We start from the raw sequence: 16,077 nt of genomic DNA on the forward strand, positions 1-16,077 counted from the left end.
CCTCCTCCAACAGCTCCCTCTACCTGTCCCTATCCAGTGTGGCGGCTTTCCAATGTGGTACCCCTAGAATACGGCAGTCACTGGCAGCTCCATCTAACCAGCGAATCGTTGGCCTCCCTCTTCTTCTACGTCCTATTGAATTGCTGGACATCACTCTCTTTGCCGGTTCATTGTCATTCATATGGTGCACATAACCTAGCCATCGCAGTCTTCCAATCTAAATTGATTGAACTGCGCTGCAATCATCGTACAGCCCGTAGAGCTCAGCATTATATCTTCTCCTCCAATTGGCGCCATCCCTGATCGGTCCATATATACGGCGGAGAATTTTTCTTTCAAAGATGTTCAGGGCTCGTTCATTTCTTAGAGTTAATGTCCAGGTTTCCGATGCGTAGGTGAGCAATGGGTCATCGCATTAGCAGGTATATACAAATTTCCAAGCATTTGAGTACATTTTAATCACGTGAAAAAGTCATTGACAGTTGAATGAAAGGATGTGTACATATTATTATTAATATAAAGTAAAATTAACAAATAATAGTAGAATCAAACAGTTTTACTATTATTTGACAGGTGATACATACGAATAATGATGGTGAGTAAGTCGTCAGCTGAATGCAGAACTATTCTAACTTACATTTGAAATTTTTGAGGAGAGTGTTTTTTGAAACAACTTACTGAAATTATTTATTATCTTTATGGAAAAATGGATGCATTATATTTTAGTAGGATTATTGATGAAAACAATGGTGTATACACTTGTTCATATAAATAATAAATAACTGAAGTAGGCTGTTTCAAAAAAGTCTTCTGCAAAATATTTCAAATGTGAGTTAGAATAGTTCTGCATTCAGCTGACGAAGTTATAACGGTAATGGCAAATCTTCCAAATTTAGTTTTACGATAAAATCTGTGCTGGGACTGCATAATATAACCAAACTATACATACAATTTCAATGTTTATAAAATAGCATGGTAGTTTTGGATTGAATACCAATTTTGAGAGTTGCTACTACATAGTGGTAGATTCTCTTTTATTTGAGAAATGGAAAACTATAATAAGTAATTATAATTATTAATACTCGTAGTTCGCGGAAAATTCCTTTTATTTTATCTCATATTGTGATGTCTTGTTTAAGAATGATTATTATCAATACTTATTTAGAGAATATTGAATAGTGCTGGAAACTGTGGCTTATTCTAATAATTACCGTATTATCACAGTCAGATATATTATTGGAAATGACTGAATCGAAAAAGCATCATACTATTGTTTCGAAGCTTCCAGAAATATTTAACTCGTTTAAAATAACATTTATAATATTTAATACGACTAATTGAGTTTTATATTAGAGTAACACATTATTATACAAGGAAGAAAATCCCGTTATTCGTATAGTCTGGAGATGAAGTCCGTAATAGATATCGACTTAAATAATATAAATTTTTAACTACTACTTTTACTAGATACTAATTAACTTTTTTTTTAAATATTATGTCCACAAGTTGATTTTATGACAGGTATTTCAAATGTATTATAATATGGGAAAATGCTTGTTATTGAATTATGCTTTATTCATTCGATAATCATAGGAGAAAAATTTTATGTAAATAAAATAATGGCGGCCGTTTTGGTGACGTCGTGCTTTGCAACTTTTGAATGTAGATACCAATGACATTAATATGGACGAAGCATCTGGGGAAAAAAATGACACTCAATTTTTTGTCGGGTCTGCCGAATAGCATAATCTATTCTAACGCCATTACAATAAAGGTGATATTGCTATAAATTCCTGATGTTTTTTGTCGGGTCTGCCGAATGGCTCGGTTTGAACGGGTTCGCTCAAATGAACATTGACACTAGAAACACTATTCTAACGACATTACAATAAAGGTGATATTGCTATAAATTCCCGATGCGTGATATCGCATAATGGAAATTGCGTGACGTCTACCTATACATGTGCGAATATCGCTATGCGCGAATTTACTTGCTAGCTACTGTATTGAGTGCGTTGTCCATTAATAATGTCATTGGTAGATACTGATAAGTATATGAAGCATTTACAAAATATTGTACTTGGCAGTTTCACACATTGTGGAAAAGCAAGATTTAATAAAAAAATGCAGAGCTAACGGTTAATGAAATTTTACCAAAAAACCATGTTTAGCCGTCATTTTTCCAAGATGGCGGCATTTGCGCCAATTTGAGTTAAAATCCGTTAAAAATATTTGTATGAACTGGTGACCAAAGTATTTCAATGTACGTGGATTTTATTTTTAGATGGGTATAAAGCTGTAGTGGCACAATATATTAAGGCTATACTTCAGCTGGGGCACGGTCTAAGACGATCGTGACTACGCGACGCGAAGGTTGTGCAAATGACGCGTACAGAACAAAACATAATTTGTCATAAAAAGTCAACATGCGTCCATTTAATGTTATGTTTATTGTTCTATTACTAATAATAATAATAATATTCATTGACATGTTTTCTTTTTCAAGTAAATGGGTAACGTTTTTTAGTCATCTTTACACGATTTAAGAATTAATTCCCCCATCGCCATCAGAAAACAAATTGACGTGTTCACAGCTCAACTTTCGACCTCCGATTGCCAGCCTGTACGAAATTTCGTCGCACTTATAGTTGAAAATTATTTGAGGGCACACATGCTTACCTAGAGTTTCTGTTTTTTCATTTAAAGTTGAACTATGACATTGAATACTAGGTATGATTTTTAAAGTGAAAGTGATATTATGTTACATCTCTTTTACGCATGCTAATATGATTAAAAAGTTTTTCTTTCTCTTTCTGTCACATTCGAATTTGATTACCAAAGTTTAAACATTTACTATGCGTATTAGCTGACGTGCTTCGTCGTTTACAAATTATAACATGAATTTAAAAAATATATGTATTTATAATATTAAATATATTTTATAATGTACACAGATTTTTTTAACAACTATATTATATATACTTTTATTTATTTGTCGCATATTCAAAATGTTCTTGCTATATTAAAATCTTTTTTTTAGCCGGCCAAGTAAATCCGTATTTTTGGCCATAGACTAATAGAAAAAACTCTCTGCTGTCAGATTATGTTGATAGCAAATTGCAAGATACCTAACGAAGGAATTGTGTTTTATATCAGGAATAAGAAACACTATCTGTAAGTACAATATTATGTTATTTATTACTGTAGTAGTATTCTGTGTGTTTTGCATATATTATTCAAGTGTTAATTTATTGTTTTCTTAGTCTACATTAGTTGCGTGGTTAGTTTAGAGGTTATTGCGAGAATGCCTGTGATTTCATATTTATTTGTTTGATATAATCTAAGGCGTTCTAGTTGTTATTAAACATGTTACCTACCTGATTACTTTATTTTAGTTAATCAATCTTTTTTGATGCTTTGTATTATCACTAATCCGTTTTAATTACCATTCTTCAAACAGTCGCACACTATAAAAGATTAAAAATCACACTATTAACAGTTCATATGTTATGTTTTTTGCAGATGGAGAAAATGTCTACCGAGATCTTTGCTTGTCGACGGTTTCATATGAATAAGATGGAATGAAATAAATCTTTTAATTAATAATGAAATAAATCCGACTTTCGGCGTACGATCCGAACATGGCGTGATTCATATAATATTATTTATGACGTAGACCATCAAGCATATATACCCATTTTATAGATTTAATAGTACAATTACAAAAGGTAAATATAAAGTGACTAATGTTTGTAACCTATAGCTATGTCTATCTCGCATACATATTTAAAAAATAAAACAATTTTATAATTACATTTTTGCACTAAATTTATTATCGATAATGATATAAAAGTTGCTAAATTGATTCATAATATTCTAAAATATAATATAATTTTGCATATCAGTTACTTGTATCATATCAGGTATGTCATTTGGTAGAGCTTACTCTCCAAGTCTTTTCTTTTTCATCCTCAATATCACTTTGATATTAGAAACATTGTCTTTCTAACACCATTTCAAAGACTTTAAGTTTTCTAGATGCTGTATATTAATTCTTCTCTTCGGCTATATCTGCATCTTAGTTGCAGCATATGGATACAATGCGGCGCCTCCAAGAATCTCTGTCACTCTAGTTTTTTTGCATCGTTCCAGGTCATACTAGCAGCCCGTAACTCCGCCAGATATGCTATATAGATAGTATTTAGCGGCCATCCAGGACGCCGGAATCCGGTTGGCTTGAAGAACAGGCAAACCAGATTGGGATTCTCTTCAGGCACTCGCAGCACGTGGCCGGGCCAGGTACAAAGTTGCGTATTCACTCTCAACGTGATGCGAGGCTATTTGGTGCGTTCTTTTATCTCCCGTTACTTCTAAAATTACCGCACACCCAGTATCCGTCGTAAACATCTGTTCTCGAAGCTCAGTATACGGTTGCTCGGAGCCTTTGTAAGGTGCCATGACATAAAAACTAGTAAGATATTTAAAATAGCTGCTAGAATGAATACATTGTTGAAAGGAAATGAAAACTGATAATATGATATATCAATTAATTTGTCCATCTGAAGTTGTAGATATCAGTTAATAATTATGTGTTATACCAGTAATTAAATGCTGACTTCAAATGAAAATTGACTATTAAATATTGAAATAATATATTACCAGTTTTGATTTTTTTAAGTACTATACTATATCCATGGTTCATATTACAATGTCATAGTAAAACTTAGAAGAATAAAATATGTCGTAAGACGAAATCAATCTTGGGGTTTTAATATAAGTTAAATAAATAGTACACAGCTAATTTGTTATTACTTTGAATACATGCCATGTCTTTACATCAATAAAAAACAGAAAAACAATTTAATAATGTATAAATATTTATATAAGACTTAACAACGTCTAGTTAGACATCTAGTTAGACACGATGACCTCCATTTAATTTCCTCTTATTTTAAAATTCACCAAGATATATCCTAATAAGTAGGTAAGTATATTACATTTGTACATATAATAAGTAAATCAAGTACTTAACATAAATAATTATACTGTAAAATTAAATTACAATTGAAGCAGTATATATGGACCCCACAGAGTAATTAACAATATAATAATTTATATAATTATATCGGGTATATACTATATTGACACATTTTAATGAAGTCTATTTTTCTTGGTACCTACGTTCAATGATAAATGTTGTTTTATATTGTAACATAAACAATGGTAATATGCATTGATCTTTCTGATTTTTAAACTGTGATATCTATTTTATATATCTATTGATTTCTATGTTTATTATTGATACATTATTTATTTCAAATACAATAATTTCAAAACTAACAGTAAATAATATATAGAAAGCGTCATGTTGTTTAGTTGGAACATCTACTAGGAAATTCCATCCAATCCAAATTCAATTTTTACCAGGTGGGTACTTGTAGGTCAGTTATTTTTGGAATAAAATGAATCCCTTAAAAAATATGAAATAAGAATAGAATGATAAATATTTGTGAAAATTTACCAAATCAACATGTTTAACGTGAATATTTTCACATTAAAATGATAAATATTGTTAAGAAAATATACACAAACAGTTCATTCAGAAGTTATGACGTTTAAAAGATCCCGCGAGTTAACTCGTGCGTGGCACTGATCAGTTATGAGGTGATATCAGTTATAATCATTTATGAGGAATGGTTATAAGCCATTGGCACAACCAATTTGGTTTTTGACCTTGAGAACAAAATGTACTTTTTACACGGAACCAAAACTCACGGCTGCAGAGACGAATGCTTATACAAAATATGGCGCAGTGGAATCGCCAGCAAGATCTGCAGGTATCATTATTTAGATGTAAGTATACATATTATTTTGAATTTCATAAAATTACACTCGTTCTGGGTGTCTCGTAACAGTAAACTATATTAGTAAATTAGATATATCTTGATGAACTATAAAATAGTGATGTAATATAGACTTGTTGAAAATATATTAAGCATAATAAAATTTAAAATAAAAATTTAGAAATTCAGCCTTTCTGGTTCTCTAATATTCATAGATCTACTGGTTCTGGGATCTACTATTTCTGGCAGTAGACAATTCATATAAAAGTGATATATCTTTTTTTCAATCTTTTCAATCCAAAATGTCTCGTCTTTTTTGATTAATTCTATTTTAACAGGAAAATTATGTCCCGTCCAAACTCCAAATAAACAGACATCTTTCTTAGTAATATGAAGCTGCCCCTGAATCTGGAAGTACCAATCGTGATTTTTATCTATTACCATATTCCTGTCTTTATCTACTTTCCAAAATTTAATTTTTTTCTGTACAATAGCTTCATCTGCACTTATTCCAGCAGCTGAGAAAGGACATTTTATTTCAATAATTGTATCATCATCGCTGATGCCATCTGGCGTTGCACCGATAAAATCATACACATCATCGATAAACAATCCACATCTCTCAATCTTAATCCGTTCTTGTACACTAAGCTGTTGTAAAGCTATTGATTCATTTTCTTTACCATATTTTACCGCTTTCACGTTGGCTAATGATTGGCTATATAATAAACGTTTTACCAAAGGCCCAAATTTTGTATTTTCTCGCCGCTTACACACCTTACCAAAAACAGAGGCAGTAAGAAGGTTTCGTCGCCTTTCTAGCCATTCTGCACATTCAGATTGTAATACGGTGCGTCTTTCTATATCCCTCCTCTCATAGTTTGTCAGTTTGAGTTTTTTCAAAAAAGTTTCTTTTAACAATTGATATTGATTTTTGTCCATATCAGGTTTTTGGCAACTCTCTCCATAATCTGGATTAGATAAAGGAACAGTATGTATTGGTTTTCGCCAAGATTTTCCTATTTTTTTTTTATTTATTTTCAACCTTCTTGATTCTAAGCGATTTATGAAGGCTTTTGGGCTATTTTTATAAACTTGTTTTTGAATTGTGCAATGTAACTTATTTGTATTAAATGCGATTACCGCCGCTGCACATCGTCCCATGTACGATTGTCTTTGAGAGTAGTTAATTCTCTTGCCGCCTACAAATTTTGCAATCATGTTATTAAAAGATTCTGAAATATTAGTAGAAAAATTATAAATTAAACTTTTTGAATTTAGCACCAAACGAGAATTATATATCATTAATTGAGAAAATAGACTGCATTCTTTTAATGCTGGTACATAATTTACATCAAGCATGTCCTCTGTATTTGGTTCATTTGTACAAAAATATGGTAGACAAGAAGTATGGTCTCCAAAAACATGGTGCGGTCCATTAAATAAATCTTTTTTCAGAGCGATAACCTTTTCTTCGAAAGTACTATCTTGTAGTTTTCTATACTTGATTGCACCTATGACGGCTTTCCGCAGACGTCTTTTTCTTGACGCAATGATTTTTCTTACATTCAAGGGATATCTTGTGTCTTTGGTTAATGCCTCTATTTTGCCACAATAATTTCTAATTAAATGGTTTTTACATTCAACTTTCTCGACAGTTACATTCGGATAAGGGTGACAATCAAGAATTTTTTTGTATGTGCTGGAATCTCCATCAGCAATCAATTTTGAATAAATCAATCCATGTGTATTAATAGATTCTTTAAAGCCTTCTAATATTGCTGTAGATTCCATTCCACCTGACGGACCGGTATAATTTAAAAAGCATTTATGTTGTTGAGCAGGGATATTTTTATTTTTAGCTTTGGCGCACAAATCGCAATATTTATTTTTCACTGACATGTACAAAATCTTTCCGGTTCTTTGACCAATGATCGTGGCAGCGCCAGATGCTGCGGAATAATTGCATCTGTATGAACGTTTCGACCAACAGCCGTCTGCAACAACTGATATCATGGGAATACCAGAAGAATCGACGTCACCATTTTCGATTGCAAGTTGTCGCTCTTCTTTCGCAGCGTTTTCCATACTCTTATTTTTGGTTTCTTCAAACCACTCGTACACCTTCTGTTGACTCTTTCTGTATGTTCTTGCTGTAATCGATGGTACGTCAATTGCTGAACACATTTCTTCCAGATTTGAAAATCCACTGCCGATACTGATTATACTGGATACAAATGCGTCACACAGATTCATTTTGTTTTTGTTCATTTCAGTGGTATATAATTTTAATTTTTTACCACAAAGTTTACATTGAATAAAAAATGTACTACTAAAGTTATCCCGATTTTCCCCAAAAATTTCTAAATGTGATAAATTACAATTAAATGGAGAATCATGGTGGCTAATTAATTGAAGTTGTTGGAAAAAATATGAAAAGTCTATAATTCTACGGCCTTCTACACGGAATTTAGGGCTTGAATCTTCAATTTCATTTTCTATAATAAATTCTTCGTGTTCGTGTTCAAATGTGGGATGAAATTCTGGTTCAGGTAGTATGCTTTGAGGATTTCCATGCTCAGGCATAGTCTTCGGCAATATATCAATACTATAATACATTCAAAAATATTAGTTTAGTAGATAGTTAACAGAAAACAAAATGTATAGCTGCTATTAATTATTGTACCAGATTATAATTTTTGTCACAGACACACTAATTTCGAATAAGACATGGCACAAACATAATATAAAAATAATATAAGTACAAATGATCATTATACTTAATTGTGTGTATTAATAAGTAATACGCAAAACTTCCTTTTGCAAGATAAATAAATATTGTGAACCAAAATTTTCTGTGAAATGTGGTTTTTTCAACTATGTATAATTATGTCAAATTATAAAATAATAATTTCAAACCTTTGTGTTTTTAATGTATTAATATTTCCATCTTTTCTCCTACGTCTTTTTTTGGAACTTCCAGCCATCGGATAGTGAGTTCGTGGCATTTTTTGTAAGTACAATCGATATAAATAATTGTGATAATATTGTTAGGTACCTATGTCAAAAACCGAGGATGAAAATTTCGCATTCCCGCTGAAATAAATGACGTTCATAGTATTGCCAGGCTAAACTTTCGAAATTAAAGTTAGTTTTTAAAAAAAAAATTACATTGGAAAATATTATGTAAGTACAGGCATCCATTATTATGTTATTTGATGAAAGTATTCTTTAAAATCATCTGTATTATTATAATCTCGCAAATTCATAATTTAGTAAAAGTTAAATTTTCTGTAATATAAACATCAGTAGGTACCTAACCTATGTTGATTCATAATTTTGGCTAAGTAAAAAATATAGATATTTTTACTTCGCGATGTGTTTGGGGTGTTCTAAATTATGTAAGTATGTTTAATAACAAATGTGAAATTCGTAAAACCTCATGTGTATTATTTATTAAATAAAAATAGTAAAACTAATAGTAGATACAAATGGTGAAAAACTTCATTCTCTTATTTACTAAAATATCAATTCAATAATATTTTAGTAGATATGGCAATACTGGACGACCCGATATATGTCACTGAAATAAAATAAAATCTATCACAATTTATAAAATACATACCTACTACAATCATAATTATTTTGAATGTAGAGGGAGATAGTTATAGAAAGGGACAGAAAACTGATTGCTATGTTGCAATATTAGGCAAAATAGATTGCAACAGTGTTAAAAATTATAATGTATGATTTAGTATGACATAACGTAGAATTGACGCAAATACAAATTTCTTCAGATTTTTTTTTGTTTTGTCCTCAAATGTCAAAATATGTTTTCCTTTTGAATAATATGTTCGAATTTGTGTTTGTTTCGCCTATTTTTGTGTTCAATTTGTAGCATTCACTTTTATAAACATATTTTTGTACAATACTTGTGTGTTGGCGTATTTTTTTGGTCATATAAAGTTAAAATAATACCAGCTAAAGATTCCATACATCATACACCAATTCGCAGGTGGGTCTGGCGGATATCAAGATGGTCGAATATTTCGTGGAAACAGTTGTTTTAAAAAGGTCTCTATTTAGTATTATAAATTTATAACTAACAAGATATTTCATCATTTATTCAATGATTAATGATAAACCTTCTGATACGTAGCTTTATATTATTTCGTATGTCTATAATTGTAGCATATTTAAATAACAAAATGTCCACTCGCTTCCATTAGATTTAGAACCAATAGAAACTGCAAATATTATAATTATACTGAATATATTTTACTACATTATGTTTTATAACATTACAACTATCTATAATAAATCGTTTGAGATAATAATTAAGGGAAAAATTTGTCATCATCACAGCCTATTAATGTCACAAAAATATGGCTTCGTTCTCAATTATCACGTTTCACGGTTTCAAAGAATATTATTTTACGTCATAAAAATACTTTATGTAGTTATCAAATGTTTTACATAAATATTTGACGATGAATAAGCTTCATAATGATATAAATAGTTTTTCTACAAATCTTACGTACTATTCAGGCTTAACCTCTGAAAATACCAGAAAATAGCTGACATGGAACACCTTCCCCCTTAATGTTGACGTATACAATTATTAATTAATTAATTTAGTTTCAAAATTGATCTTCATTACAATGACAGGAGGTAAACTAAAAATTTAATTAGCAGACTAGATAACGAGATACATTTTATTTTTTAAATTGTTAAAAAGGTGACGATATCTATATAAAACTTTATATGTATCCAAAAGGTTTTTCTTTAAATTAATTCTAATAAAACATATACTTAATAAAAATACTCGGAATAATGGTTCAGTAAACTGCAGACTATGCATGGCGGAATAATGGTTCTTGGATGACACACCATGACAGTGTCTTTACTAAGACTTGTCGTGGGATTCGCTTCAATGCACCACCGGTACTAGATACAAGCGAGCTCATCAAAATAGGCAGGTACTTAGCTGTTGTACAAGGAAATCATTTAGAAACGCGTTCATCGCACTTTCGTGCATATTTTTGTGTCCACAAACAAACTGCAGGTAAAAACGAATTATCATCATCACAGGTATTTTGAAATCACCACCAAAATATACACATTTAACGATTATAAGTCAAATATGTTTTGATAAAAAATTATTACATAAATAAAAAAAAACTTTTTATATACTTATCACGTTTTTAAATTTTCTGTTGAATCATATAAACTTGACAATTCTATGTATTAATAATTTAGAACAAATAAGGCAATCCTCAACAAATCATTTTTTTTGCTATTTTGCAACAAACAAACAAATATAGAATACTGAAATGTCACTTTGATTTAAATAGTAACGCACGTATCTATTAATAATTTAGTTGCTAGGACCCCAGACCCCCTAGCAACCAATAATAGTGGATTGGATTACGGATTTCTTCCGAAATAAATTTTCATACAAAACAGAATTAACTGAAAATGAATTCAATTCTACTTAAAGGTGGTTAAAAGTATTAAAAGAATTCATTTGCATCGTGTTATGATATTATATTCTAAAAGTTTCAAATGTCTAGCTAGTCGGAAAGTTAGTTAAAAATCGATTGCAAGATTTGTACTAGATTAACAACCACCGGACAAACAAGAATACGAGCTAAGAAAAACGTGGTAAAATACCACAGATGATAAGGGTAATATTTGAATATCAAGATTTTTTTGTACTATATATTTGCGTACTTTATGGTTGCTGCATTATTCAGAAATGATTTTTTTGAATCTAATATTTAAAAGAGGCACTCTAATCTGTCTAGGTATTTTTAATATTCACACAAATTAAATTTTGAAAAATAATTTGAATATTTATTATTTCCTCAAGACTCCTCCTCAACAACATAATGTTTATAAAATATTTTATTTAGTTACAATACAGATATGTACAATAATTTCTCATTATTTTAATATATTGCCAATTACACACGTTGAAAATGATTACTTACGGGTAGAATAATATCAATTTGCGATATTTGTAACAATTGCCTAAAGCCGCATTTAGACCAAGCGAGCGAATGTCTGTTCTTCCCCCACTCCAGCGAAATTCTCTTGACGTAAACGCTTTTTGTTGAGCGACCATATGAATTTCACTGGAGTGGGGGAAGAACAAGCAATCACTCGCTTGGTCTAAATCAGGGGTAGTCAACCTGGTCCCTACCGCCCACTAGCGGGCGTTCCAGCTTCCATGGCGGGCGGTATGGGTTTTAAAAACATTTCCATTATGTTTTCATAAAATTCCCCATTACAATTTAAATTTCAGAAAATAAACTATTTGTATTCGTATTTATATAGACTGACATAAAGTGGTAAGTAATTATTATTATATGCTTTAACTTGCTGTAATTCTGCTTTATAAATGTTATAAATTTCTTTTATTTTGTTAACTGTCAATTCATGGTGGAACTGCATTGTATTGTTGTTTTTATTTAATAAAACGCAATTTTTTTTATAGTACTTATTCCACTTTTAATTAATGTATTAGGACCGGTTTCGTCCGCCTCAGTGGGACATTTTCAACTGAATACATTTTTTTAAAACAATATTTATCAAACAAAATTCAAAGCGATAGAAATAATATAACAATAGGTACATAATAATTATCCGTCCAATAATACCTTCCCAATAACAGATTAATTTAAAACTAATGAGGTTGGACATTAATATTTCATACTACGTCAGAGGCATTAAATAAATTATTTAAAATATTAACAAACCACAAAATATGAAACAATCTACACTTACAATAACATTAATATCAACAAATAATTATGATTAGTCAAAATTTACAATAATTTTTTTTATAAAAAATAAAATAAACAATATTATCAATTGAAGTGAGATCGAATAAAAAAAAAAGAAGTTATTTCCCTACTTTATAAATCACCATTACTGTGGAACCGATGGCGGTAGAAAATTTTACTACTAACAGAGATACGAACATGGGCGGTAGGTATAAAAAGGTTGATTACCTCTGGTCTAAATGCAGCATTATAGGCATTATTTTCATAAAAAATATCGAATTAATAAAGTATTGTTAACTAAATTTTACCGGTTTTTGCAAATGTTTAATAATCGCTTTGTATCGACTCATCGTCACTAGCTTTACATAGCCTCAGGTGAACTATATTTATAAATGTAATATGAATCTAGCAAATAGTATTATATTACAGAGATTTTTCACGCCGTTCATGTAAATAAATTCATAAATGCATGTCAAGATCAGCATTATAAGAAATCGCACTAATCTATGGCATCTATCTCGTGAGACAGGTGCCTCCAGATAAACGCAATAAATTCATGTTGTATCACCTGTCAGACTATGATTCTTATGAATGGACATTGGATAAATTGCGTTACATTTTTCATACTTACCTACTCACTAAAAATATTTGATATTTAGAATAACAATAGAAATTGACATGCCCGTTTTGAGAAAAAAATAACTGTCAAATGTTTGATGTCAGTGAAATTCAATAATACTCATTCTGCTGAGAATCAAACAAGATGGTTTACAATAAACCATTTATTTTATTCAACAACTAATTCACGAGGTTTTGAGAATGTAATATTCCATATATTGAACATACATAACTTGAAAACACCTCAGATATATACACATTAGAAAAAAAATATATTTGAAAAAAATACGATGCTCGATGGGATTTGAACCCGTATAACCACTGTTATCACACCAACTGTGCATTAACAAAACCGATAGTCAATAATAGGGCAATTTGATAAGCATTTCATTATATGACCTACTAGTTTAAATTGTTGTAATTAGATAGGAGGCTCGTAACATAGTTGGTTAATGCACAGTTGGCGCGATACAAGTGGATATACGGGTTTAAATCCTGTCGAGCATCGTATTTTTGAAAATATGATTTTTTTTAGTGGTATCTGAGGTGTTTTCAAGTTATGTATGTTCAAGATGGTTTATGCTATTTAATTTTAAAAAGGCTGTATGTATTCACGTTGCTTTTGAGCTATCATCTAAATCCAGACGATGCACCTCGGCGGATTTTAATGGATTTACTCTAACGTGTGCAAATAGCTTGTGTGTATTTTCACATGACGCTCTCAAAGGTCAGAGCAATTTCACGTTTACGAGTTTCATCAAACTCTGACCCATCGTCTGGTACGGCGTTTCCTAAACTTGATAATATTATAGTAGAGACATATTATATTTCATTACCAATATTTTTTAACAGACTGCTATGTAATAAAGAAAATTCTCAGTTTATTTTACAGTTTGTTACACAGATAAGCATTAAATTTATTTATATCTTAATGTAAGACAAAATATCTAAAAACCTAGCGAAACGTCACACGGAAAGATGCATGATGAGAATATGGCGGAAATGTCATTGACAATAATCTAAGTGAATTGTAATTTATAGTTATTTGGATGAGTAGTTGAACTAGAGAACTCCAGGGACTAACCTTTAGTTGATGGTGAGGAGAGGAAATCCCATAGATACTCTTGGGTCCTAGTCACTCACGCAGTGACGCTGTCACGGGTGTGTTACAACTTTACTCGTAGCCCAGTCCAACGGTCGCTATGTAGGTCTGTGTTAATTGGTTTAATTTTAAGAAGGTATAGAAGTGATAAGGGTCACCAAAATATTGGCAGAAGCTGGTAATAGGTCACTCTAAAATAATATACCTACTGTATCGATGAACTCCAGGCAGTAAAAGCTAGGAATGAAGGAGTGTGAAAGGAGTTAGGGAAGGTCTTCATTCAACAATGGATTAACCCCGGCTAATGATAACATGAATGTTGATTACGTATGTGGAAACTTAGCGTTTGATAAGGAAGTTCATTACCATACAATTATAATCCAAGCTTTATTACATATTTTAATATTTTGAATGTGAAGGTTTTTTTGAAAAATATTAGGAAGAAAATTAAGCACAGTTTCATTTTTAAATCTGATTATTATTTAAATTACTATTTTTGTATTTATTAAAGTTTATCTAAATAATGACCATGGCGCATATATAGCTCACTCGTTCGATTGACATATGGTTATATAAGTAGGTAGCTACTTCCCTATATAACGTGTCATATATATATATATATATAATTGTGTCATTTTTCGGAAATCAAGAATTTGTAATATTGCATTCACACAGCTAAGCATAAAAATAAGGAATTTAACAATAATTAATGTAAAATTTTTTGACATACCTATAGTTAATAATTTTGATACAATCTGCTGTGACTTGGTACCTAGTGGCGGTAGGTTATATGAACGTATGGTGAGGCAGGCTGGTAATCAATTTGCGGCAAAATTTCCACGTTAACATTAAATGGGTACGTTATAATGACTAAAGTAAATCCTCCGTAATGCCTTGCATTTTTTTTATCGAGTCGCTATTTCTCGTAAGTCGGCTATGGTCTGCTTCATTCAGTTGTATGAGAAAGCCGATTCCTTACCCCTCTTTTTATTTAATACCTGTATGCTTGGTACGTAGTATATTATTTCTATAACCAAGTAGGTAAATATGGGGTTACGACACGAAATTTGGAATTAGCTTTATAGATACGTATGTTTTAAGTAAGTTTAAATACATATTATAATGTTATTAAAATATGTTTTTGAAATTTGAGAATATTTTAATAGACCGGTAATCCATGTTGATTTTCCACTGACATTCTGAGACCTGAAAATATTAAAATATATAATAATAAGACATAATACATAAATTAATAGTAAGTACCTACAGCTTATGAATAGTTTGGATTGACGACGGAGTGACAAAAGACCATACCTTGGTGGTATGAAGAAGGATTTTAGAATTAGTGATGCTATAGACTCCGTCTCAGTCTATTGCTAGAAGATTTTGATTGATGAAGGAAATACCGATTTTGGTATGGAAGCCAGGATGAGAAATAAAATTTAACTATGAAGATAGATTTTTTTACAATGAGTGGAATCGTTCATATATGTCATATGGCAACATGCCCATGGGAGGAGAAATTTCGATATAATTTAATGATTTGTGACGCTGGAGATATGGTGGTTGTAGAAAATATAACAACTATTACAAAGTAAACAAAATCCAATTATATTAAGAGCATACTTGAAACGGCAAATAATTTTCAACTATAGGTGCGACGAAATTTTGGACTCGCTGGCAATCGGAGAGTGAAAGTCGAGCTGTGAACACGTCAATTTGTTTC

General features: G+C 30.9%; 1 long non-coding RNA gene across 1 annotated transcript; it reads left to right on the forward strand.

Moving 5' to 3' along the window:
* The first annotated feature begins 3,098 nt into the window (after positions 1–3,098).
* Positions 3,099–4,842, forward strand: LOC147064416 (uncharacterized). Its single transcript, XR_015071867.1, has 3 exons — positions 3,099–3,174; positions 3,523–3,728; positions 4,153–4,842. It is a non-coding gene; the product is annotated as an uncharacterized LOC147064416 (long non-coding RNA).
* The last annotated feature ends 11,235 nt before the right edge of the window (positions 4,843–16,077 follow it).

The sequence above is a fragment of the Rhyacophila brunnea genome, unplaced genomic scaffold, assembly GCF_057557595.1.
Source record: "Rhyacophila brunnea isolate RB1 unplaced genomic scaffold, BYU_Rbru_1.0 scaffold_7, whole genome shotgun sequence".
NCBI lineage: Eukaryota > Metazoa > Arthropoda > Insecta > Trichoptera > Rhyacophilidae > Rhyacophila > Rhyacophila brunnea.